The sequence below is a fragment of the Dermacentor silvarum genome, chromosome 10, assembly GCF_013339745.2.
Source record: "Dermacentor silvarum isolate Dsil-2018 chromosome 10, BIME_Dsil_1.4, whole genome shotgun sequence".
Lineage (NCBI taxonomy): Eukaryota > Metazoa > Arthropoda > Arachnida > Ixodida > Ixodidae > Dermacentor > Dermacentor silvarum.
The window spans coordinates 11,425,651-11,452,496 of record NC_051163.1 but is presented as its reverse complement, the minus strand read 5'-3'; the positions used below and the strand labels follow the sequence as shown (position 1 = coordinate 11,452,496).

The window sequence follows — 26,846 nt, the reverse complement described above, 5'->3', positions numbered from 1 at the left end:
GCAATGAGAGTGAATCTCTAGAATATTTCGTTTTAGCATATCGCCATGTTAAGGTTCAAAGAAAAAGATCTTGGAAGAACCATTACGTAAACTTGACTTGACGTTTACTCTCCCAGTGCTCCTTTCCGTTGGTGCTAACGTACTGGGTTCCAGCCACAGGAACGTTTGTGATGCCCTCTAAAGTTTTGTTTTCGCGGAAAAAAAGAATTTAATGCAAAAATGTTGCGTTTAATTTTATTAATTCAAATTTTGTATTGTGTAAGATGTAGCTACGATAGAGTTTACATCTATATCACATAAATATTAATTCTCACAATTTCAAATTGCCAGTTTTTATGGAAATAATATTTATTTATTTTATTACCCACAGCGCCTTAACAGGCATTACAGTGGGGGAGGGTATACATAAAAAGATAAAAAAAAATACATACAGTGTCAGTCACACAACTAATAAAAATAACCACTAATCACAATCAGTCACAAAAATACAGATGTCATTGAAACAAACTTGAACGCGGTTATGCTAACATAGAAAAGAAAACATCATTAGACATAACAGAGGCAATGTTTGACGGCAATTGGTTCCATTCGCGGTTCCATTCGCGGATATTTCTCAAAATTAGTGTTTTTTTACATTTGCACCGACCGCTTCATGGCCAGTCCCCCACAGTAGGCTGCGCCAGGTCATTGAGGAACAACAACAATGTGTCACGTGTGCAAAGGAACAACAACATCGGTGATGCCTTACGTTCACCTTCGACGCCTGTTTCTCGTGCACCTAGAGGTCGCGGTATCAAACCCCTGCCGCGGTGGCCGCATTTCGATGGGGGCGAAATGCAAAAAACGCCCGCGCCCCTTGGATTGGGGGCACGTTAAAGATCTCCTGGGGGTCAAAATTAATCCGGCTCCCCCACTGCGGCGTGCCTCATAATGAGATGATGGTTTTGGGACGTAACACCCCAGAACTTAATTAATTTATTTATTTTGTTTTTCGTGCAGCTGCTCTTCCCACACCCACTGGCGAACCGGATGGACCTCTCAACGTACACTTGAGCCAGATAACCCGGCTGCCTTCGGACCGTACAGCAACCGTCTCCCAAGTGCCCGGATTTTCGGATTTCCTGAAGCATCCATCTCGCTTCTCGTCCGGGCCACTGCCCTCAAGCGCCGCCGCAAATTTTGGCCCGGCTGCCATCATCGTTGGGTTGGCTGCGCGTCATAAACACTACTGTGAAGTTATCACAACAAAATAAAACGGTAAACGCTATCAGCTCCCCTTTCAATTGGCTCGGAAGCACATCCGCTATGCCTTACGCTCACCTTCGACGCCTGTTTTTCGTGCTGGTAAACATTTGCTACTCCTTGTTTTGGAAGTGGACGTCATGCTATGCCTTATTAGCCAACGTTGTTACGCCAGTATTGCTTATGAATGTTCTGAAGCCATTGTGCAACTGCTGTTATTCTCACGGGATGTAGAGGAAAACCCTGGTCTAAACACTGCGGTCGCCTGTCCATGCAGGAATCTAGCGACGTCACGGCTGTCTTGAACGAAATTCGCTCGCACCAGACCTCACACTTTACGAAGTTGCACTGAATCCACTCGAAGCTCACATCGAACCAAATATCTTTCGATGACATCAAACAAAGGTTGCCCAAAGCTGAACAGGATTCCTCAGCTTTCAGTGCCCTTAAATCGCAACTTCATGGCGTCAAGATTCTTGCGGAGTATAAGTCGAATGCTTTCACAAACATTGTCAGTAGACTTTACGATGCCGTAGAGAGAAGATCGCGCGCCGGTCTAAGCTCTTGTTTTTTTTTTCTTTTTGCATTCCAGACAAAGCAAATGGGACATGGGCGCAAGAAGAGCCGTTGAATATTGAGTCGTGCAATTGTGAACTTGGCAAGCCTCTTGGATCAAATTTGAACACGTCCACAAAATTGGCCGCGTTTCGCCGAGTTATAACCGCCTGATAGTTGCGCGATTCTCTCACTTCTTCTTTCTTTCTTCTTTCTGGGGTTTTACGTGCCAAAACAGTTCTGATTATGAGGCACGCCGTAGTGGAGGGCTCCGGATTAATTTTGACCACCTGGGGTTCTTTAACGTGCACTACTCTTACTGCAAGGAGAAAGAAAACATCTTGTCTAATGCCAGAAAGCTTAAAGGCACTGATTTTACCATCCGACAAGACTGTTTACCTAACGCTCGAACCATTAAAAAATTGCAGCAGATCTAACGCGGCCTGTTAGAACCTATATACAGCAAAGCTTTCCGTAAATTCCTGAGTGCTGAAACGCATGTCTGTGCTTATTCAATGTGAGTGCAAAGCAAAATCGAACGCTTTATTCGGGTATTCTGTATATCCCACACGGTTTGCAGGCGGTGCAACGCATGCGCCTTCAAATTCAGAACCCTTCCACTACTCCGAAGATAGAAGCCAGCGAAGCTGCGACTATGGTGGGTCTGCTATAGTGAATATTGCTATGCGGTATTTATATGCCGTATAGCATATATGCCGTATACCCAGCATTTATATGCCGTATACCCAGCTCCATTTTTTTTCTTTATGCCAACGAGAATATCGGCTATCCCCGCTTGCTCTCTGACACACCGCTCTCTTCCTGTCTCTTAACGTTACGCCTAACATTTTTCGTTCCATCGCTCCTTGCGCGGTCCTTAACTTGTTCCCGAGCTTATATGTTAACCTACAAGTTTCTGCCCCATATGTTAGCACTGGTTGAATGCAATCATTGTACACTTCTCTTTTTAACGACATTGGTAAACTCCCAGTCCGGATTTGGCAATGCCTGATGTATATAGGTACTCCAACCCATTTTTATTGTTCTTTAAATTTCCTTCTCGTGATCAGGGTACCCTGTGAATAATTGACCAAGGTAAACGTACTCCTCTACAGACTCTATAAGTTGAGTGGCAGTCCTGAATTCTTGTGCCCTTGGAAGGCTATTGAACATTATCTTTGTCTTCTGCATATTAAAATTCAACCCCACTCTTACAGTTTTTCGGTTAAGGTCATCAATCATTTGCTCCTATTCGTCACCAGTGTTGCTGAACAGGACAATGTCATCTGCAACCAAAGGCTGCTGAGATATTCGCAGTTGATTCTCACTTCCAAGCCTTCCCAGTCTAATATCTTGAATACTACTTTTAGGCATGCAGTGAATAGCATTGGAAAGATTGTATCTCCTTTCTTGGTAGGTAACCTTCTACTTTTCTTGTGGAGAACCAATGTAGCTGTGGAATTTTTGCAGATTTTTTTCCAAGATACTCACGCATGCCTCCAGTACTCCATGATTACGCAATACCTTTATGACTGCTGGTATCTCTTTCTACTTAATCAAATGCCTTTTGATAGTCTGTGAAAGCCAAATGAAAGTTTGACTGCCCTCCGCAGTTTCCTCAATTACGTGATTGATGAGATGGATGTTAACCAGTGTAGATATCCCTTCTTGAAGCTAGCCGGTTCTCTTGGTTGATTGAAGTGTTGCGATGACTTTATTGGGAATTATCTTGGTGAATATTTTATACAATCCTGAAAGCAAGATAATGGGCCTATAATTCTTGAATTCTTTAACGTCTCCCTTCTTATAGATTACTATAATGTTGGCATTCTTCCAGCTCTCTGGTACAAAGGGCGGCAAACCTTTCAAGGATGATATCTTCTCCATATTTGATTAAATCGACTTTTTTATGTTTTCCTGCCCCTTTTGCCCGGGTCATGTCTTGCAAGGTCCTTATAACTTCATTGCTAGTTATAGAAGGACTCTATGTATCATGTTCATCGCTACTTCGAATGAAGTAAATTTGACGTGAACCCAGAGCAGCGTGGTGTACTGGTCAGTATAGAATACTTCTGCTTTTACTATATCGAAGACATTGCTGATGATATTACCCTGCTTATCGTTGAGTACATACATATTGCCATGTCCTATGCCAAGTTTTTTTCTCACTGATTTTATGCTGCGGACAATTTTTACGGCTTCCTCAATCTTTCCGACGTTGTAATTTCGAATATCCTTTACTTACTTCTTGTTCATCAGTTTCGACCGTTGAGTGAATTCTATCTGATCTCTTCAGTTTGACACTTTCATGCTTTGTCGTTTCTTTATTAGATCCTTTGTTACTCGGCAGAGCTTACCTACTTGTTGCCTTGGTGCCTTACCTCCCACTTCAACTGCTGCTTTTGAGATCAGCCTAGTTACGGTTTCATTGATTACCTCGATTACTTCATCTTCTTGTTCTAAAGCTGCATATTTGTTTGCGAGGAACAGTCAGAATTTTCCTGCTTTTACCTTTACTGCGTCTTAGTTGGTTTGTTTCTTCTTGACTAATTTTACTTTCTCTCTTCAAATTGCGAGAAATGCTAGACCTACTAACCTATGGTCGCTGCACTTCACCCTACCTAACGCGTCTACATTCTGCAATATGCTGGGATCGGCAGAGAGTATGTCTTTATTGATATATGTGTTTATTCATAAATATATTTTGCATTAGGCGTAGAGGAAGAAGAGAATAACGGGAGGGAAAGACAAGCAGGTTAGCCAGTGTAATTACACTGGCTACCCTGTGCTGGGGAAAGGAGGTAAAGAGAAGACAAGGTGATAGAAGAGATTAAAATAATAAGACTAAAAAGAAAACAGTGCACACAATAACGCGATGCAACGAGCTCCAACTTTCGAAGTAAGCTCTCAAATACTCTGATTGGCGGTGTTATTTATTTTATTCTCCACAAAAAGCAGCGAAAATTAGCGGAAAGACAGTAAAATACGCGACGTCGATCTGACAGCACCAGCACCATTGTTTGAGCGCTAAATTAAAACGAAAAACATTTCGTGCTTTATTTACATTAACAAACGTGCACATTTCTGGCCAAACAAATGCAAACAGACGTTCGATGATTGTTTTGCCAGTGTAAAGTGGTGGAGTGTTCTTTTGCAATTGTTTCTGCAAAGTTCTAAGAATGGCACGCACCGACACAAGTACAATGTTTGAAACAGAGCCACAAATTTATTTTTTATGATACACGTATGAAAAGAGATGGTGCCGCCTCTTAAAGGCGCCGGTTGCTGCTCTGCTAAGACGTGCTATAAAAATGAATAGAACACTCTGCTCTTCTTTCCCCTTTTGAGCAGCCGACTGTTATTTAAAAAAAGTACCAGGTGCCTTTTGTACGAACTTAGACGGTGATGGTGGGTGTTAGTCTGTTTGCCCAGCACGAATCGGCATGGCAGCTCCTAAGATGTCGAATTGTGGTGAAAACTAGTTTTTCAACAATAGCAAATGTAGGGAATTCCCTTAAAGCATAATTGAAGGGGTCTAGGCGTTATTTTTTGTACATTGCACGCCTATTCCTTCTAAACCAATTGCGGACCTCGAGCTCTAAAATTGGAGAGACGAGCAGTTGCGGATCTCCGCATAAAGCCGTTATATGAAGACACCGATGTTGGCGTCCTCAACTCCACGATGCGACGGGGGATTGTTTGCTCACCAGTGCACCTGTTATTCTGCGTGTACGTCCTTTCCGTAACTGCGGAAATCTCGGATACACTTTCGGAGAAATCTGGTGCGCGCGAAGATGCGGTTCTTGTTTGGTTGCGGTCGTGCTAACCATGTGCAGGTCGCAGGCCATCATAAGATTTCAAGATTCAGTATACATGCTCCGAAATTTCTCAGAGTGGTTATAGTAATCCTTCAGGGAATAGGGCTTTCGCATAAGAGATTACCGAAGTTGCGTTCGTGCCAGACGATGATTCAGAGCGCGAATATTGCCCAGAAGAAAGTTTTCACGCCTGTTTCCACTTTTTGGCGTGAACGACTTCAGTACGTGGGCCTCCAGAATTTCATCTTGCCAAGATACAAGGAAGAAGCAAGAACGTATGTGCACGAGAGATTGTGGAAGCGTTTTTTTTTATTAAAAGAAGAGGTAGCGATTGTGTAAATGACACATCTATATCATTGCTCAGTGCATAAATGTCCTTTTTGACTAATCAGATGCATTAGAAAGTTCTGTGAGGAAGGAGGAAGGGTATCTATCTATCTTTGGAATTGTACGCTCCTGCGCAATTCGGCTGTCCTGTGGTGCTATATTTTGTAACGCCCAACGTTGCAATAAACCAGTTGGTAGTCGGAGCTCGTTCTTTCTGTGTGTCTCTTCTTGTGTGGTGTCCTGTTTCCCAGTTTTGCGCATTTGGCAATCAGTCATTAGAATGAACCAAGCTATGTTTCAGTGAACGTAATTTATTCGAATTCCAAACGAAATTGGTCCAAGAAAAGATTTACCAAGTCTTGTTTATGGTAGGGAGATGTGATGTTTAGATGGAAGTACGTTAGTCCAATAAGGTTTTCGGAAGCTGCAAGACTGTTAGCAACTTCGGGTTGCAATGCCATTATGGGTCAAAGGCGTGATGGTATAGTGATGGTCAAAGGCGTGATGCTATTCACTCAAACTATTTTTACAATATTACTTTCACTGTTGACGCGAAGTACTCTGGACTGTTCATCCTTTCGAACAAAAATCTTTCCATCCCTCCTAATACGAATTCCACTCGCATGCCTTTCTCTTGCTGATTGCCATACCAAGCAACTTCTTAAGAGTAGGACATAGGTGATCCCCTGCTGAAAAAAAAAAGAAAACCATATTCCCCATAACTCTTATATCCATTAACATCATATGGCATATGGGATAAATGTTCTTTTTTATAATATATCCTATATGTTTCATATCAGATTATAGGATATGGGGAGTTATGGCTCGGTGGCGAAACGGTAGCATATCAGAAGATATGGGGAGTTATGGGGCATATGAATTTTTCGATAGGGTCGTTAACAAATACTGCCTTATTAGTTCTGTGACCGATGTCATTTGTCGAGAGCCTTGTTTTACTTGTCTTGATCAGAAAGGCGTCCCGCTTTGAGCGGCTCTTAAATTGCACTGTGATGTTCGAACAAGAAGAATCATTCCTGGTTTTCACTCTATGGCAAGCATCAATTTAGCTTGCTGTTACTGGTTCATTCAGAGCTACAACCACATATTTTAATATTTCATGGAGATTCTCATTCCTCTCCTCCTCAATTCCCTTGATGTCCAAATTGCGAATCCTAGAGTATTGGTCGCTATTTGTGATTCTTGTTTCATCTGTAAGCTGTTTCAGTCCTATCACATTTCTCTTTCAGTGTTAGGTCTCTTTTTGAGAGCTTCGTTCTCTTTTTGCATCGTTCTACTTTTTTCACTGTGCTTTCTTCTAATTGCTGACTTCGGAACTCAAGACTTTATTTCACTTCCCTCAACTCATCCCTCAAATCACATTCGATTTTAGATTAGAATTCTTTCACTTCTTTCCTGACATTTTCTTCGAAACGAGTGGACATGATGGACAGGGAACCAAACGAACAGTAGACAATTATGGCAGGAGGAAAGCAGCAAAACAATAAAAAAAATATCGGGGAGCGATATTCAACCTGTGACGACAAGAAAAACGTATTTCCAGGCGTGATCTTCGCTGCCCCCGCTGAGGCCAAGTGGCAGGCATTTAGCTGCACATCCACAATGGCCGGTATCATCCACTCAGGTAACTACCCAGCCGCGAAAACTATCTGTTGGGGCACATGCCAACTGCTCATATTGTTGTCCGCTAGGCAAGTTGTCTATTTCGTCACATATTGAGTGACACATAACCAGTGGCGCAAGTTTATTACGCGGCAGGACAGCATGCATCAGTAAAGTGGGGAGAAGAGGCAAACAATTTTCGTTTTAAGAGAAGGAACTTAAAGAAAAAGAAGGAAACTACCGCTTATTCTGGCGGATCTGGAACAATACCGTGCGCTCTTTTGCTGCTCCTGGACTAAGTAATCTCCAGCAACGCATGAAGCAGATTCTCTTCACGCGTAGCCGCCTGTTACATCTTTCCAATTTCGCCAATGCAATTTCGAAAGAACTATTCGCAAATTCCAAAGGTCACCAGCCTCGTCGCGAGAACGTAAATGGACCCGACAACATTGATTCATCGCGAAGGAAAGGGCAAGAGGCCCGTGCCATGATGTGCGTTCATTTACCCGTTGTTTCTGTTCACTGTGTAGCACCTTCTACTTTCCACGTAACATATACAAAAACACGAACACTGCTCAGACCCGAAGGCCAGCTATCGACCGGAGAAGCGCTTCTATATATAGCCCCATGTTTTAAGTGCATCGTTATTTCTGCATGATCAGACACAATTTGACAGATTGGCATCTGCAGGAATTGCGTGGGAACGCGCTGGAACATTACGCTTTAGTAGATGGTCATATGAATTGGCGATGTGTGTATGTAGCTTGCCTGAAAGTGCAACGTCTCAACTTCATCGCACTTGACGACTTCGGTGCATTCGCATGCCTGCTGAGGCTGAGGTCTACGACATAAAGCATTCTTGCGTTTCCGTGGATACACCAAACGTAAAAATAAAGGTCCATGCTCTCTGCGGGCACTGAAAGGATGAATCGTTTACCATCTCATTTCAGGCTTGTGTGCGGTACGATGACCCGGCCTGTTCGCAAGTTTTGTTTATACCACAGTGAATATAGGATTGTGAAACTGTGGCACAGAAACTGTATTGGTAGAAAAGCACGCAAAATCTAAGCTAGATGCAGAAAGACAAAAGACTTTGGTTCAGAAAGAGGTTCTGATAAATTAAGACCTTAGAGGTAATATTGTATCCATGGGAAAAAGATCTTGGTTTCTGGTCGTGTCCAATCACGCACTGTCACAGCACAATTTGTAACTTGCTAACAGACATGTGACTTAATGCAGTCTTTCTGAAAGATGATCGATAGTGAATGTTTCAGTATTGAACTTCGTGCACGTTTATCTGAACTAGAACCAATTTTTGCTCTTTTTTATGGGCTTGATTAATTGCACTGTGCATGGTCATTTGTCTTTTTTCTCTTTCTATGCCGTGACTATACAGATAAAAACGGTTCTGATAACGCACGCCGCGCGCTCTGTATTACATACTGTAGTAACGCGAAGGATTTTCTGCGAACTTCAGGCGTTTCGAGTGAGTGAGTGAGTGAGCCTGTCTTGTCTGTCTGTCTAGCCTCCTACATCGTGATGCCGTCGTGGTCGTTTCTTCAACTGGCGAGAGAGAGAGAGAGCAAGGAGAGGAAAGGCAGGGAGGTCAACCAGACGAGCGTCCGGTTTTCTACCCTACACTAGGGGTAAGGGAAAGGGGGAATAGAAAGAGGAAGATAGGGAGACAGTGAGTACTGAGTACCCGTGGGACGATGTACAGAGACACTGTCAGCGGTCTCTTAAACCGGTGCACTTCAAATACTGTACTAGTACACGCATCGCTTTTTGTGCCAGTGACGGTTGTGCCACGGCCCGAGTAACTTTGATTCGGAGAATGGTCTCGAGTCCAGTACGTTTAAAGTTGTCGTGAGAGAGGGGCGTTGTACGTGGTAGCGAGGACACGTACACGATAGGTGCTCGATGGTTTCCTCGCACCTACCGGAGTCGCACATCGGGCTTTCGGCCATTCTCATAGGATATGAGTAAGGGTGGTATGACATGCATGCATACATAACATGAATGACATGTAATGACATCAATGACATCATATATTTGTCATGCTATGAATGTCATGACATTATTGGTACGAATGACATGATGGTGTCGTGGTCATTTAACTCAAACAATGACTCAGTATGCACTGTATATGAGGATATGAATGAAATACATGCACGACCTGACATGGTTGACATGACGTAAGTGCCATGACATGAATGAACAGACATACAAGCACTTGTCATGCAATGACATCAATGCGATCACATCCTTGCCATGACATGGTCGTTTCTTTAATTCGATATATATCTGGATATGAATGAAATGACCTGTGCATGAGCGAAATGAATGACATGATGCCAATAAATTATCATCATCACCCCCAACACGGTCGCTCAGGCAAGCGTCTCTGGTAAGCCGGTATTCTGTAAGGGTTATAAGTTATTACGGACACGCTAGAACTCCCTTATGACATAATTTTATTGCAAGCGGCAATTATATGAACACTCTAGGCGAATTTCTGCCGTCGCCGTAGTCGTCCCCATCGTCGTCGCCGTGAGTTTCCGTATAAAGTCCACGGGCGATAAAATCGTCGCCGTGCGCCGTACGCTGCATGTGTAGTGAAAGCATGCGACGGTGAGCCGGCAATCGTGGCACGCGCACACAAGGGCGCGAAGCGGGAAGGAAGCTCAGTGTTCCACTCGCGCACAACGCTCCGGAGGTAGGGTAGGGAGGTGGAGGAGCCACGCCTTACTGCGGCCGCGCGCTCCTGCCGGGCCGGTAGGCTTTGGGGAGGTGGGGGGGGGGGGGGGGTAGTGGCGTTGTGCGCTGCGAGCACCCGCCCGCGCGGCTGTATCTTGAAAGCCCTCTGCGGCGGGGGCAGAGTCCGCCTAACCTGTGTTTTCGCGCCTAAGATCGCGTTGATGAGATCGCCGGCACGAAGCTCAATTGGGTTGCTGCTGCTGCTGCGCTGATGCATTCCAGCGTTTTGACAGTGGGTTTCCGCGCTCAGCTAGTGAGATGCGTTCATGTTTGCTTGTGCGCGCGTGACTACATGCTTGGCAACTTAGTTAATCTGCCTATGTTTACAAGCTTATACAGCCGATGAAACTACTATCCTTACATTGTATAGCTGTCCACTGATTGGCTATCGCAATCAATGCTTCGCTTTTCGGACGAAACTGCTAATTTTTTTGAAGTGCGTACAGAAAGTCTTACCATGTTGAAGTGCATCGTTCGCTAAGCCTCAATGATATTCAGATAGCCACACTGCATGACCTGAGAGTTAATATTTATATTCTAAACAACTAGTTTGTTCGTGACGTATCGCCACCGCTCCACTGATAAAAATCACGGGCTAAATGCGAATAATCATTCGCACAGGAAGCATTTAGATCAAAAGATCGTTCCGTGCAAGAGTGAGAAAGCTTAAACATTCATGTACTAGTCGTCCTTACCATGCTCACGCAGGTTATACGCTGGCGTCGCTCGCAGACGCCAGTGCAAGATTCCTTCTTTTCGGCATATATCTCCCGACTTGCGAAAGCCGGCCATTAATTAACGTGTTTCTATAACAGCATGGAGCTTAGTAGAAATTTAAGGCAGTCATATAAAATTTCCGGCAACTACTTTGATGTATTTACGCATTGGAAAGGGTGGTCAGTGTGACTAATTTCTTTTTTGCTTTTTTGATTTGAACGTGCTGCATCTTACTACCGTAGCAAGAAAAAAATTATGGATACGATTTTTCAAATATCGAATGAGAGAAATCTCATTTCCATGCCCTTCTGTGTAAGCCGGGGTTAAAGCTGGTTGCCAGAAGCAGTTGAATCGCAGTACGAGCGCACATTTTTCATTGTGAGAAATTACGAAACTGCCCCTTCTTCTTCTAAATAAAAAAAATAAAAATAAATTGTGGGGTTTTACGTGCCAAAACCACGATCTGATTATGAGGCACGCCGTAGTGGTGGACTCCGCTTGGAGCGTAAAGCGAAGGCGACAAATTGGTTAAGTGGTCTTACGGACAGTGTTATGAGCACGAAAAAGATTTATATCAAACTTTGGAGTAACCGCAGTTGCGCAGTGGGTAGAGGGAAGCAAAAAAAAAAAAAAAAAAAAACCACTCCAGTGCAGTACTTAGAGCGGGGCTAGGTCCCATGGGTGGAGCATAATAATCTAAAGCCATTAGCTTCTACTTTCACAAGAGTGAGCATTAGGCGGATCTTATTTACAAGTCGGAGGAGCACTTGGCTCCTTCTGAGCAGCAAGATTAGAATAAAAGCAAATGCGGCACTCATTAGCACGTACAAATTATCGCGCTTGAGAACAGTCTCACTGTTTTGCGGGGCTAGCTTTAAAAAGTTGTTTTGTGGTTCGCGTTCCAGGTAGTTTTATTTTTCGAAATACGACAAGATTTATTACACATGTCTTAATGCTGTGTCCTTACTAGTATTGCACATCGCAAATGAGCCTGTAATTGTCGTTAAAGAAATGCAGTTACCCCAGCACGTAGCTGAATGTCCTGCCAAGCAACAAATTTGTAATAATTACCCGCAACTGTAAGCGGGGAATCGGTGATCCCTGAAACGCAGAGCCGTCAAAGGTGAGAATACAATTCTGCCGCAAGCCGTAAGCTCAACATGCGCGCTTTGAGAACAGTGAACCTTGGCAAGTCACGATGCTGGAGTAACTACATTAAACCCTCGTTAAAACGTAATCGGTTTATTCGAAATGTCACCTTATTCGAACATTGTCGTGATCCCGACCATAGCGCGTGCACTTTAGCCCGGGATATTCGAAGTGTATCCATGGCGGACTCCACTTAGTACAATGTGCGAAGCGGGACCTCCGCACGGGACCGTCAAGGACGTTAAAAAAAAAATTAAACCTCCTTGGGGACCGCTCGGTGCAGCTAACGCGGTAGGCCTTCGCCATTTTCGTCTCAATAATCTGCACAGGTAAACAGCGTTGTAAGCGTCACGCCGCCATCTGGCGGTAGCTGCTTGATGCTATAGCTGTATTACTTGATTTATGACGACAGACGAGACAGCCGCTCATGGGCATCAGCAGAACTTTGGTACTGTTGTGTCACGATTGTTTATATTGGCTTCGTTTCAATGTTGGAATAGGTACGTTTCACGAGTTTCCGCACCGTTGAGCATCTCCGCTTTTAATGAAACGCCACTTTTAATCAAATTCAGTTTCTGTCCATATGAATTCTTTACAACGAGGCCGGTGCTTGTCTAATATAACGACCACTTTTCGAGCAATATTAAAAGTCTGAAGCTGAAAAAACTCCGTGCTGTCAGAATTAATCTGAGGTCCTCAACCAGAGAGTATTTTGCAGCCCCTAAGCGCAATCTAAATCTGGCTAAACCTGATTTAAACCTCAATAAATACAACCTAGCTACACCTAACCCTCTTAAAGCTAAAGCTAATAAATCTTTTTTAGGTCCAACTAAACTTGCGCGCGAAGTAGCGCGCAAATACCTGGGGCACAGCGGAAGACAAACCCACGTCCTAGCTTCCTACTTCAGTTAGAATCAGGCGTGCTTTAATAATAAAACTTCATTTGAAGTTATCACCCCTTGCTTATATTACCGCTTCTGTCCCATGGTACTAGCGCGGTAAATAAATGTTTGGTAAGGAAATACCCTACTAGCCCGATCTCTCACACTGTTAAGAAGGTACAATGACATTTTCTCATTCCATATAAACAGCACGGGCTGCATGTTGAGAAGCTTCGCTGCACGCAGGACTACGCTCTACAAAACTCAGACTGAGGTCGCGCTAAATAAAGCTAACATGCAAGCAGAAACAAACGATCAGCGAACCGGCCATGGCTGCTCTCAACGAAGCGCATAAATTCACTTAAACAGCAGAAACGGCGACACATGTCTTCTGCAGCCAAGATACGGACCGTCGAAGAGAGCCTGTTTACGAAAGCACCGACGCTATTGTCCCGCGGAGACCGCAGGTGTTTCGGATGCGTGGAGTGGTGTGCAGTGAAGAGACGTAAAACACGAAACACTCGGGTTGCTTTTGCGCTGCGGGCCGCAATCCGCACTACGTGCGACAGGGCGCGCCTGCTCTTGACATCGTGTTTGTTTGTAGGCGCTTTGAAGTCGCGACGGCGCGTTGAGGGAACTCAAACACGGTTCGTCGACCACCTCGACCAGACGCGATTCGGTCCCTTCTTTGTATGCACCAATTCCTCACGTGGTGCTGCTTAATTTCTCTATACACACACAGAGAACTTTGGTTAGTATACAGGGTCCTGTAGGAAATGCTACGGAAACAATTTGGGATTATTTCATTTTTGGGAATTAGGTTACCTCTGGATTCATTGTTGTTGATGGAGCAATAGATCCTGATGGAAGCATGCAGGGTTGTCACACACGGCGCTGAAGCATAAGGCGAAATTCAGAAAGTGAATGAATTCACACCAATGCACCCAGTTCTGAATTTTGCTGAAGTTTAGTGACCTCCCTGCCCACCCGGTAGATACGCCTATCGTTCAAGTTACGTGAAACACCCTGTATAGTCGTGAGTATAGGGCCTGTAATTTGAAGCCATTGGTATTGTCGCGTCACAGCAAAGGAACATTTTTGTACGTTCTAGGTTGTGTAACTCATTTTTCCATTACGAAGCGGCGATCTTAATGCTTCAAGTTTTCAAATGTAACTTAAATGAACTTGAAATTGGGCTGGCTGGTCTTCATCAAAATGTTGTAACGTTGAGAAGTTTGAAAGCTTATTTTGTTTCATGCTGAGATACATCAAACATAGTGAAATAATTAGATGCCAGTGTGCAGTCATCTTTCACGCGTGCCACTACTGCGCATTCAGAAGACGGGTGTCTTCCCTGTTTCTTCAATTAGATAAACAAGGGCGAAATCAAACGTGCAGGTTCTTGCTAAACACGACTCCATACGTTCGGCTGGCAGCGGACAGAGAAGGACATACATATATAAAGCTTCAACAAACACAGGGCTTTCGACGCCTGATCCAAAAAAAAAAAAGCTTCTGTGGCAAGACGTCACGTAGGTGTTTGAAGGAGGACGCCCGGGACGGTGATGCAGCAAAAGCGAATCTTGACGTAGGAGGAGCGGGCGTCCTATATTATTATCAACAGTATCATTACTATTTCTTTTACTTTGCATCGCCTGACTCGATAGCACAGGGTAAAGTTTCGCCATGCTGCTGGCCTGACGCCATGGTACGAAAAATAAAGCAATGTGAATACTGCCTTAGCAACGAGGCCTGGAAGAACTTATGCACTGGCGTCTAATTTCTGCACATCTCTGAGCTGCGACTAAAACAGACACAGCACCCATGCCTACACACGTGACGTCTGAATTCTCCCTTGTTGTGCGGATGTTTCAAGAGTAAATGCGCTCAAGGACATTTCAGTGGAGGAAAAGTGGAGTGGAAGAAAACTGTAGTGAATCTGAAAAGCAAAGAAGGAAAGAAAGAAAGGAAGAAAGAAAGAAAGAAAGAAAGAAAGAAAGAAAGAAAGAAAGAAAGAAAGAAAGAAAGAAAGAAAGAAAGAAAGAAAGAAAGAAAGAAAGAAAGAAAGAAAGAAAACAAGAATGGTCTGTTTCTTCGGTGTGCCAGTCAAATCACAAAGAAGAATTGGCAGAGAGCGGTCGAAGAGATCCTAAATATAGCATCCCTGTGCGTAAGACTAGGCCCTGCGTATAAGCACCCCTAATGTGAGAGACCTAACAAGTATATAAAAAATCCACCTAGTTATTAGTACTTGCCTAAACATACGTGAAGGGTTGCTGCAATATAAAGAAACGTCACTTCATATATAGTGTTGAAGAAATGTTTCTTTTGACTATTCCACGAATCTTGTCCCAGTTTCTCTCCGAAATGATCACTCCAAGGTCCACAACAAGAGCCTTCGAGTTAAATCTGCTGTCTCTGCGAATTCCTCATCTCCGAAAGGGCTTTTGTTTGAGTAGGTGCGTGGGGGCAATCAGCGACAGAGCAAGTATTTCGATCTGTGTTGACGCAGTTTTCTTGCGGCCTTGACGTGGCCACTCTGCTACCACAGCCTGCGATGGAGCTCCAAGCAAACGCAGAAGAAAGGAACAGATGACAGGCGACAGTGGGAGAGGAGTCGGAGAACTGTTGTCACTTGTCTCGGGTGCTCATTATTTCGTGGGCGACACAGACGCTCGTGCGCGATACTCGGTGTTCAGGGCCCGAACTCTGGTATTTGGAAACGTCCTCATGTTTTCTTTGCACTGTGCTCTTGTTACAAGCCGCTAATCTATCGGCAATCCGTGACACAAGGCACGTGGCAGAAGCGAAGGAAAAGCGGGCATCACTATAGGAAGCTGACAAGGTGGCCATCTGTAACGGACACAGCAAAGATAATAGTTCGTTATTGTCGCTTGTGAGCAAAGGTAGCACGGACACACAGCGCCTGTGTGTCCGTGTCTCCCTTCTTGTGGTCGTCTCTTTGCGCTGTCACCCAAACTTTCACGAGCAAAGGTAGCAGTATTAAATTGGAACGAAGATATTACGGGTTAAAATTAAATTGTAGGGTTTTATGTGCCCAAACTACGATTTCAGTATGAGGCCCAACGTATAGTGGTCGATTAATTTCTACCATCTGGGGTTCTTTAACGTGTACCAAAATTTAAGTACACGAGTGATATTGCATTTCGTCCCCATCGAAATGCGGCCACCGAGGGCAGAAATCGAACGCACAACTTCATGCTTAGATTTTGCCTGTTGCACAAATCGCTTTGCAGGAATTTCCAGCATACTTCTTTTTCCGGATTACTGAAGCACGTGGAAGCATCATATATAAGAGCGTTCGTTATAGAAAATTGCGCTTTAGATAGTGTCCCCACTATCTATCTAAGCTTCTTAGTATCCTGACCTATTAAACGATTAATTGCATGCTTAAATATCTCTGAAGGAAAGCTCCACAGCCGGTCACCAACGAAATTGGTCCTTTTAACCACATGAGCGTTTTCTTTCCGTGAGGAAGCTCACAAAAACCATTTGCTACCAATTTATCCCCCGAAATATTCGATAGCATGAATGCTCCGAACGCCCTGGGTGTGACTGTGAGAACAGTAGCACGGATTAGGGCACAAATTCAGCATCAAAAGTGCTGTAACAAACAGAGAATTTGCTAAATAATTGCAACCTGCTTTCGATACTATCGGAAGTTATCAGTAAAACTCCACAATCGTGCCTGATTTTATAGTTTTAGTGATTTCCATATATTTACAAATTGCAACAGTAGCAGAAACTCTACGAAAAATGTCGTGGCGAAATGGATTGGTTTAATATTGATTTCCATTGTTTCACCAATAAGCAGAATGCGCTTGCCCGTGCGCAAGCTTGCCTGCTTTCTTCAGCATTCAATTAGCTTTCTGAGCTCCAGCTATCACAAATTGACTTATGTCAAAGGAACCATGACTGTCGCATACACTCGGTTTTAAAGGCAAGTGGTCGCCTCAGCAGCAATCAATAATTCCTTCCTGACAATCTTCGCATTTAGAGAAAATTTGCAGATTAAGAAAAAGAAAATGAACGCACGTGCTATTCGCGCTCAGCAACTATAGCTCTCGCGGTTATATCTTACAAAAATATAGCTACTACGTAAAAGAGCCGTCTACATTATTACGAAAGTTTTGGTCTTCTCAACTTTCCTTCTTCGAAGAAAAAAAGCACCAAATGTCCCCGTAGGCAATGCTACTTCTATAAATACACGCAAGGAGCTCTCGCTTCGTGGAAGTGTTGACATAACAGCTGACATAACACGTGACCTCGCCCTCTTATATATATGTACGCTACTTTCCTTTCGGCGCGGTTTCCTAATCCACCCAAGCACAATCCGGCTTAAGGTTTGAAGAGATAAGATAAAGAGATCTTAAAGAGATTCCCCGAAGAGCGGTCCGTACGCAGTGTTACATATCCAGTGGCCCAAGTTGGTCTAACGATTTGTTTCGAATCTCCCCTCATGGGAGGCTTAGGCCCAGCCATCATAAAATGCTGGTTCTACAATAAAGGTTTATTCCTCCTCCTCCTCGTTCCCTCAGAACAGCTGCCCGATGCTTCACCCATTATAACATGGACCCAAGTTGGCGGGAAAATGGTTATGCATGGACCAACAGACCTCATTCTAGGTCAAATTCCCCCCAAAACATAAAACTAACGATACAGTAACAGCAACATCCCGGAAGACAAGTATTCTAGCTGTCCTTACTCTCCAAGAGTCATACCGACCCGAAGCCCGCATTTCCTACAGCAATGATGTACATGAAAGAGCGCTATCTATTCCTGTGGGCAGTTTGACAAAACCCTACCCGTGGGTTAAGTATCCAGAACGACCGATATGCCTGCTTTTGCTCAAGCACCGTGCGCTAATTCCACTTTCTTTTTTTAGATACGTTATTTTACCCGCGACATCGCGTTTGTGGCTACGGATCGCAGATGAACGATCGATGCAAATGACAGCAATCAAATGTTCCTCTATCTCTTCGGCGCCCAGCCAAGACGCCGCGATGTTTCGATCCAGACTCCGGAGGTAGCGCCACCCGATCGAAAGATCACTAGCGCGGGAGAAATAAAACGTGCTTGCCCAAAAATACCAACTGTGCATGGCACTAGCGCACAAATGCTCGCTGGTTTGTTCTTTATCTTTTACTTATTTTCTTCCCCTCCAGCGCGAAGCCCTTTAGTATTTTTGAGGTCATTCGCGCCATCAGGGGACATAGCGATATTGCACTGAACCACGAGCGAACGCATACGCGATCGTTAATGTTGCTACGAGAATGTTGAACGTGCACACTAACATAGAATCTTTTTTGTTCTTGTGGTTACAGCAGTACCACTGGGCGATTGCTGTATAAGCTGTTCCTCTCGCTTGTGTTTCTCGTGACGGGCACGTCAGTCTTAACGGCTCCTTCATATTACGTAATTTTATGTTGTAATGATTTCATTTGCAGTATGCACAACTCCGTTGGTATGTTTCTTAAAGGGAACACGGGGAAACAACGCATGATCCTGGGAAAAGTAACCTGCGATCACGATTGCGGTTGCGCTACACATCAGGCACAAAAAAAGAACTCTCGCACAAAACCTTATTTGAGGGGGTGTAGAAAGCCAACAAACTATTCGAAACCCGCTAAGCTGAAACAATCGAAGCGAACAGTTCGAAACACACGAAGTGAGCCTGTTCAGCGACGACACACAGCTGTCGACAACGGTGCACTGTTGCAGGTTTTGGACGGAACAACTCGGAGAGCAAGCTTAGAAAACTGAAAGCTAATGGGCACCAAACCATAACCTTATGGAAACTAAACGGGGCCACCGTTCCAGAGTGTAAGAGGCCAGAAAAATGCTACAACCAAGAACGTATCGACCATGTTTCGGCAATCAGCGTAGACAACTGTCATGTGCGGTGGAAGAGGTAAAAGGAAATATGATTAGTTTCATTAGTATTAGCAATAGGGCGCGTCCTTCATAAAATATTTGATCAAGTCTCCCTCTTCTAGAAAGCGCAGGAGGAGATCAATATGGTTTTCCTGCGAGCCATGTCTGCGCCCGGCAACGTTCATTCGTCGTAAGTGTTCGTGCATAACCTGGGTAGAAGTGTGCGTTTGACCCTTATGCTATTCTCTGCTGAGAAATAATTGACTAATATTGGTATAATTTTAGTATTGTTCACGTGTTATCCGCCAGGTAATGGACAAATGATATCTTTTGAGTGGGAGCATGCTTTCTTAAGGAAACTTTACCACTGGCCCAGCTAAAATTTATCTATCCAAAGCATGTTATAGCGCAGAAATGCTGTCATCGTAGACCACCGCTGAAGTGATTTGAACAAAATTTCTTTAATTTTGGAGAGAAAGTTGCATCTTACCCACTGTTTCAGCAGCATTATGATTTAGGGCCGCAATTATCAAAAAAAAAAAAAACATTCTTAAAAGATAAGGTGAAGCATTAGGTCTAAAAGCCCTAACTCTCTATCAAAACCAGAGATAGCATCTTCGTAAACTGCATTTCTTAGAACATCTGAAGTGGACAAATGAAATAAGTTAGTTTACTGAATACGTTAAACCATTACAATGTTTAGGGGGAGTTTTGCAGACGTTTTAGTCACACATTCGGGGTATATTCAGAGCAGCGATACAATACATCAATTTTGTCCACTTTAGATGCCTCAAAAGCTGCAGCTTACGTCATTGTAATATTTGTTTTGTTGAAATACACAGTTGGTATTTTAATGTCTCAGTATTTTAATTTGGAAATATTGAATAATTTTTCTAAAAAAATGGTAGCCTAAATAAAAAGTCTACTAGCTGCATGTCATGTACCAGTCGTGTACGGCTACGAACGGTAGCCGGCAACATGAGTGATGCCGGCTGCTCGTTCTCGCCTAGCCAAACAGAACATATAAAACTTAAACTGCCCCAAACAAAAACAAACAAGCAAAGAAACAAAGAAACAAACAAACAACCAGACAACCAGACAAACAAACACCGATCAAATAAAAAGCTAAATAAATGTTGTATCACGCTCATGCACTATCACAGAAAGTTGGAGTAACCAGACAGTGTGTCACAGCACATAAAAAGCATAGGCAAATAATCTCAGGAAGCTCAACAAAGCTCCCCCCGCCCCCCTATTGTACGTCACAACAAACACATATCCTAATTGCCTATTTACAGGCAATTAGGATATCAGGATTGCAGTGGCCCTCACGCTGTTCTTATGCAAATCACTGATTCTTGCTTCTCCTGTGGAGCGTTCCACTTCGCCCAACGGCCCCTGAAGCGAACAAGTGGAGGCTGGATTACCTAACCGCGAACGCTGCACAGATTTTCTCCTAGCCGCAAGCTATTTCTCCAAGTACAAGGTTTGGTCCCACTTCCGGCAATCCGCCTAGGCTTGGCGTATGCAGTAATCGAGAGTGAGATGTGGCATAAGCTTCTTTGGCTTGCTGACAGTATCACAGATTGGAGATCACTGAGCCTTCGCCTACGCAGTAAGCCTACCATGGAGAGTTGTGGCTTAGTGCCAGCTTCGCGAGGGGCGCCACTAACCTCCCGAAGTTGGGAATCGAGGCATATACAAATAGTTTTTCATGGAAAAGACTAGACAAAGTCAATGAGTAATCTATACCCTGGGGAAGTAAAGGGTGGATACAATTCGGGAGTAATATATATATGAAATTAGGTGAGGTTGGCGTCTTTATACTGCGCCAAACTAAACTAAAGCCACGAAAAGCACTGAAAAACACCCAAGTCGAATATCCCTAACATTTACGCAGTTCTGCACGCCAGTAAGAGAAGTCGCAGAAGAGAGTAAAATGACACCAAGAGATACACAGTTCCGTGAACTAGTGAAAGCACACAAATGAGTCCGAAATCACGCACAGAAGTAGGCAGTTTTGCAGGCAGGATGGCTTACGTATCTTACAGATAGTGGTTCATAACAACTTGTAGCCACATAACTGCGCATGACAACTTTTAATGTGAACCACACACATACAAGCTGTGGTATACTTGAAGAATTGTAACAGTGGCTCCGACATGAACATTTAGTATAAGCCTAAAATTATTGCATCTTCCAAAAGAATATTTCTAAAACAAAAAAGGCTCTTTTCTGCCCCACTGTTGGCCATTGGCAAAGTATATTTCTTTTGGGCTTAACGAACCATGATGTAACCACATTTTTTCAGCCTTCAGTCCTGGCCTAGGAGTAACAATCAATACGGGGAAAAGAGGACGATAACGAGCGAAATTCGCGACAAACTGCCCGTAACAAATATACACAAGAACATGCATCCAGTTTATAACAAGGGCAGACACATGAGTAGAGCAGAGAAAATGATCCGAAGCTATGGCTCAGACGACAGAGCAGCCTTCGTAGACGCGGCTGAATACAAACACAGAAATAGCTACGTGGCAGTAGTCGTAGCTCACACCAAATAACCCCTTACAAGCGTGTCAGTTAATACCAAACATTCCGAGACAGCAGAGGAGGTAGCCATTGCACTAGCATTGGTCTCCACAGATGCTCAATACATAATTAGCGATTCTCAGGCAGCCATTAGAAACTATGCTAAGGGTAGGATCTCTCTTGAGACGTGGCACATCATCATAGTCAACAAAGCAAAATTCTCTAAAGCCGAGAAGAACGGCAGGCAATTGCTCTGGTTCCCAGCGCATACGGCACCAGGCATTCACGCAATCAACCCCAACGAGGTAGCACACCGCGAAGCTCAAGGTCTTACTCGCCGAGCTGAGCAAGCAAGGAGTGAACTCCATTGGTCAGGGGAACGCGGAGGAGGAGATCTGGAGAGAAAACGACAGATTAACAAGATTTAGCGACATCACAAAATTCTATAAAAATCAGAGGCGAATTTTACCCCCGCCTCACACTAAACTGAACAGAGCTGATTCCGTTGCTTGGAGGCGATTACAAACAGAAACCTATGTGAGTCCCATGCAGTTAAAGACTTTCTACCCCGAGATGTTCGCCAGCGATATATGCAAGCTATGCAAGCCTGCTAGAGCTACCCTTCAACACAGGTTGTGGGGATGTAAAATATATCAAGAAAAAATGGCAAGTCTCCCCGGAAAATCTACAGGCGCCGTGGTCGGCCACGCTGCTCAGCTCAGAACTCCAAGACCAACTTTGGGCCGTCCAGCGAGTCATGGATGCCGTGCGGGAGCAACAGCTCCCAGTGGCCATCTAGGCGGCCCCAGGCCCGAGCCTCCCAATCGCCGGATTTCAAATAAAGTTATGTCACTAACTCAATATAAAGGCGGATGCAGGAGAAACTGTAAGGTTTAAGTATATTCTTTGCGCCATCTTTTCTCACTATCGACATCAATTTGGCCTAGAGGTGATGAGAAACAACCGCGAATTATTTCGAATACTGCGAGTTGACATTAAAATCTGGAATGAAGCATCAAAATGCCCCGCAACCTACGACACGATGTTAAATCTCCATATCTGCGTTTGAGCACATAAGAGTTGTTTTTAGAACAAGAAATGTAATGACAAATAGTTACTTTCACCAAGGACATCAAAATGGCGCCTTCCTCATTAAGTGGTGTTTAAAAAGTTTTTAACGTTCGTAACATCGCAGATGGAATAAAAACCTGCGGGAAAAGCGAGCATGCCCCTGAGTTGTTGTCAGGTATGAGAAATACATTGAACAGTCTGGAGGGAAGATGTATGCTTCTCCAACGCTTGTTACTTATATATTTAATGTGAAGAGTCACACGGCCCCGAGCGGAACACATACAGGGATTTCTGATGATGTTAGAATTGTGTGAAATTCTCAGAACATTAAAATATGGTACAAGAGTAGGATATTACTGTTATTCCCATTATACCCAACGTATTATCTTCGCTACGGAGAGTTTTATGTAAAATAATTATAATATAGGCGTGGGAGACTTATTTTATAGTAGCGTTCTTTATACGCTGCAGCAACGTACTTTTCGGTCGTTGAGAGTTAAGCAATATATATATATATATATATATATATATAATTACTATACCAATTAGGCTTTTACTAAAATACCACTTTTTTCTTATTTTTTTTTTTTGCTTTTGCTTAAACGTATTTTCCTGGCCCGAAATACAAGTGAACAACCGGTCCCTTGACGTGTAGCTGTGTAATCGCTTCTCTGACGGAGACGTCTCGAAAAGAAGTGTAGGGTGAAGTTTGAATAACGTGCTGTGGCAAATCCCGACCCGTCACGCAGCCGCACATGCTTGCCAGGCAAAGCGTGCCGTATCAGTAGCGGCCGCGACCTGGCCGAGCCGTTCAGTTTCAAACTTCCTCGCGCTTGTCGCCACGGGGCGTTTCTGTGCTATACGATAGCGGGGGCGCCTTTTCGGCGCTTCTGGCACGCTAGTTTCTCACATTGCCTGGATTTACCATTGATGATGATTATTATTATTATTACTTAGGTGCGACTTTCAAGGTTTTTAAATAATGAGGCGGCACAAAAATATGACTGCCACCAAATTTTCCATTTCAATAGCCGCCATTTCAAAAGTCAGTATGTTAAAAAAATGTACTGCGGTTGCTACAATCAAGCGGGAAACGAGGAAGAGTAGAACAAGGTTAGCAAAGCACTGTGCTCCGTAACTTCGTTGCTCGCGGGCACAGGCTAATTAAGTGTGTGGTGTTTTATCCAGAGTATACATAATGTCCTTGACGTTCTCGAATATACTACATATACTCTTTTCTTGCTTCATAGTATGTTGAGTTGATATAGATATATCAACATATTACCGTTTAACGCGCAAAAGTCACATTGCCGAAGTGGCAATGCTGGCGGATATGGGCCAACTGTTAACTTAAGGATGTGAAACAAATACGCGATGACCAGAAAGTAAATTTGCCTGCATAATGTGGTGTCAGCTGTATCCCCAGGCCAAAATGTGTGACACGTGCGCTGGACAGCGTAGCGAAAAAAAAAATAAACCTAAAAAGAACATAGCCAAGCTCAGATACGCATCAACTCTCGCCTAGAAGACTAAGTTGCCGAGTAGTCTTTCTTACCATTTACCGTTACAGGTGTTTGGCTGCATCGCTTTCAATATGTCTTTTCTGCAATGAGAGTGAATCCCTAGAACATTTCTCGGTAACATGTCGCCATTTTACTGTCAAAAAATGTGTTACGAAAAACCTCTTCAATAGCTTGGCGTAAATTTACATCTTGCGGTTGTCCTTTGGTGCGCCGCTGTGGCTCTTAGACACCGGAGGACTTCTATGCCACTTTAACCTTTTACCGCGACAAAAACTGCACGCTATTTTTTTTCTGTTCTTCAGTATCATCTTACTGATATATTTAGTTATTGTTTACTCCACATTATTTACTTAATAATTACTTCCAAAAATGTCTATCAACAATGTTTTTTCAGCCAATTTTTTTCAACTTTTGTAGCTACACTCATGCCCGGCCCCAGAGTGAGTTCAATCACTCCACTTAGAAAAAAGCCTACTACAAATGAGCCAACCACAGTGCGCCGGCTGATGTTCAGGCAATATATTTTTACAGCAGAAGTGGTGACACAGAAAAAAAAAGGAGTCGTTCAAGGATCTAATATTTGCGGAAAGTGTCTCGCCTAAACTTCTCGCTCCTTGCTCTGCTATATTCCTATCCCAAGAGGAAGCAAAAATACAAAAATGAAACGCACAACGGGAAGCTGTAGCTACAGTCTATCGATCACTGCGTCGTCAGGGAAAGTCTTCCGGAAGGAAGGAAACATCATTTACTCAAAATCTGTTCCATGTGCAGCAAGCTTGGTCTTGTAAAATGTGCCTAAATATGATACAGAAGCAAGAAAAAACAGCAACTGAAGCGTATTGTAAATGTTAGGGTTACCGAGCAAGATCGACGGCCCTTGCGAATTCGCGTAAATGGACTGAACCGTCTAAATCGAAAACGCAGTAAGCAACGTGGAGAAACATATTGGCCAGGGTATCGCGACTGTTTTGACGCTTAAAATGGATTGGCTTTTAGAAACAAGCAAGGCTCGAAAAAGTTGAAGAAATGGATAGACAAAAGCCCTGACATAAAGATCGGAAAAATGACATGTACGTAGGGCGTAAGGTTGTTTCATCCCGAAAACCTGAACGCTTGCTGGTGAAGAACATTGAACAGAGTTCCTGATCTCGGGTGAGACATTCGCACTTTCGTGTAGCGCCATGGTACCGGCGCTGTCTTACGTACAGTTTGGAATGACTGATTGGCAGGCTCGTTGTTTGACTAAATCATTTAAGAGAAATTATGAAAAGCAGTAGCATAGTTTAGGCGGATACTGGAAAGAAGAAGAGTCGTGCTAAACTTTACCGAGAACTAGGAAACGGTAATGTTAGGTCTTACTAAACGTGTGAACGCTGATATGAGAGCATTGAGAGCCCCATGTTTGGGATACACCGTTAAAGAATGGCGTTTAAGAAACATCCATGACCGTGAGTTAGATGATCGGGGTCCACAGTGAAGCGAGAAAACATGACAACACTTAAAACGAAATCACTCGGAATTCTTGGTATCTGCTTTAAGCGCACAGTTAACAAAACAAGCAAACAAACTAACAAACAAGCCAACAAACAAAGAAGCTGTATTTCTCGATAATTATGTTATACTGCCAATTTTTCATTTGTTTCTGCTTATCGTATGCATGCGTAAAGGATGATACCAAGGCAGGAAAAAAGGCAGTTGCATGTGAGCTTCGTGCTGTGTACACGCTTCTAACTCAACCTTCGTCATCGGATGTGCACTCATTTATTATCCTTGTACAGTTTTAATCATCTAGACCAACAACGAGGAATCGTAAGGATGAGCATAGCCGACGTGTCTGATTATATGCACCATCTCGAAATTCGTGACACTACAGGGAATAGCAAAACAATTGATTTTTCCTTGCATGTCGAAGCCAGGAAGGTTATCGCAACGACAACGTTTTTATTGCTTGATTCGCCGCAATTGCAGCTTGTGAAAGGAAAATCTTTCTTCACGAAATAAAAATAACAACCCCGACACAGTTTTCTTATTTTTCTTTTTTTAAATATAGCAATTCGAACGTTGTATGAAAACAAGAAGGTATGTTAATGACACCAATGAGAACACTGCATGAATGAAATAATTGAGCTAAGGTATCAATAGCAAATTAGATATGCATTCAGCAGGCTGTGCTGTTTGTCGAGCGGGTTTTAAACAACAGCACTGTGTTCTAGGTCTCGAAATAAACGAGTTCTCAACGTATTCAAAAAGATCACGGCGTTAACCGCAAAGTCTGTAGAAAACAGAAGCATAAGATACAGTTTTTTTCTCTTGAAGCAAAGATTTATCCGCAGCTCAAAAAAAAAAAAAAGAAAAAAGGAAGGAAGGAAGAAGAAAAAGAAAGAAAAATCAAAATGCTAAGCTTTGGTCTTCACCGTTTTGCACTACAGGACCACTTGTTGAAAGTTTCCGTTTGCTAAAGCTTCCTTGAAAAGAAATAGAAAGAGACAGGCAGAGAAACCTTTGGTCTAGAAGACACAGTAGGCGATCTAAGCTACTAACTGAACACACCAAATACCTCGCATATCGGCAAGAAATACAGCGACTGGAAGGAAAGCTGAATGGTATTGCTACGACGGGAACTAGTTGATGAAACGTAGGGGTTAGACACGCTACTTCGTAGTTTAACAAAATACAATTTGTCTGCGACATTGACACGGACAAGGCGACATGTGTCACCGGGTCCTTTATTGTACTACGAAGCAGCACGGCCATGATTA

At 43.5% G+C, this 26,846-nt stretch overlaps 1 long non-coding RNA gene across 1 annotated transcript in view; it reads right to left on the bottom strand.

Moving 5' to 3' along the window:
- Positions 1 to 15,198: 15,198 nt before the first annotated feature.
- Positions 15,199 to 26,846, bottom strand: part of LOC125940989 (uncharacterized) — a 54,644-nt gene continuing 42,996 nt past the window's right edge. The window contains exon 4 of the long non-coding RNA XR_007464139.1: positions 15,199 to 15,919. This is a non-coding gene — a long non-coding RNA (uncharacterized LOC125940989). The remainder of the gene's footprint in view (positions 15,920 to 26,846) is intronic.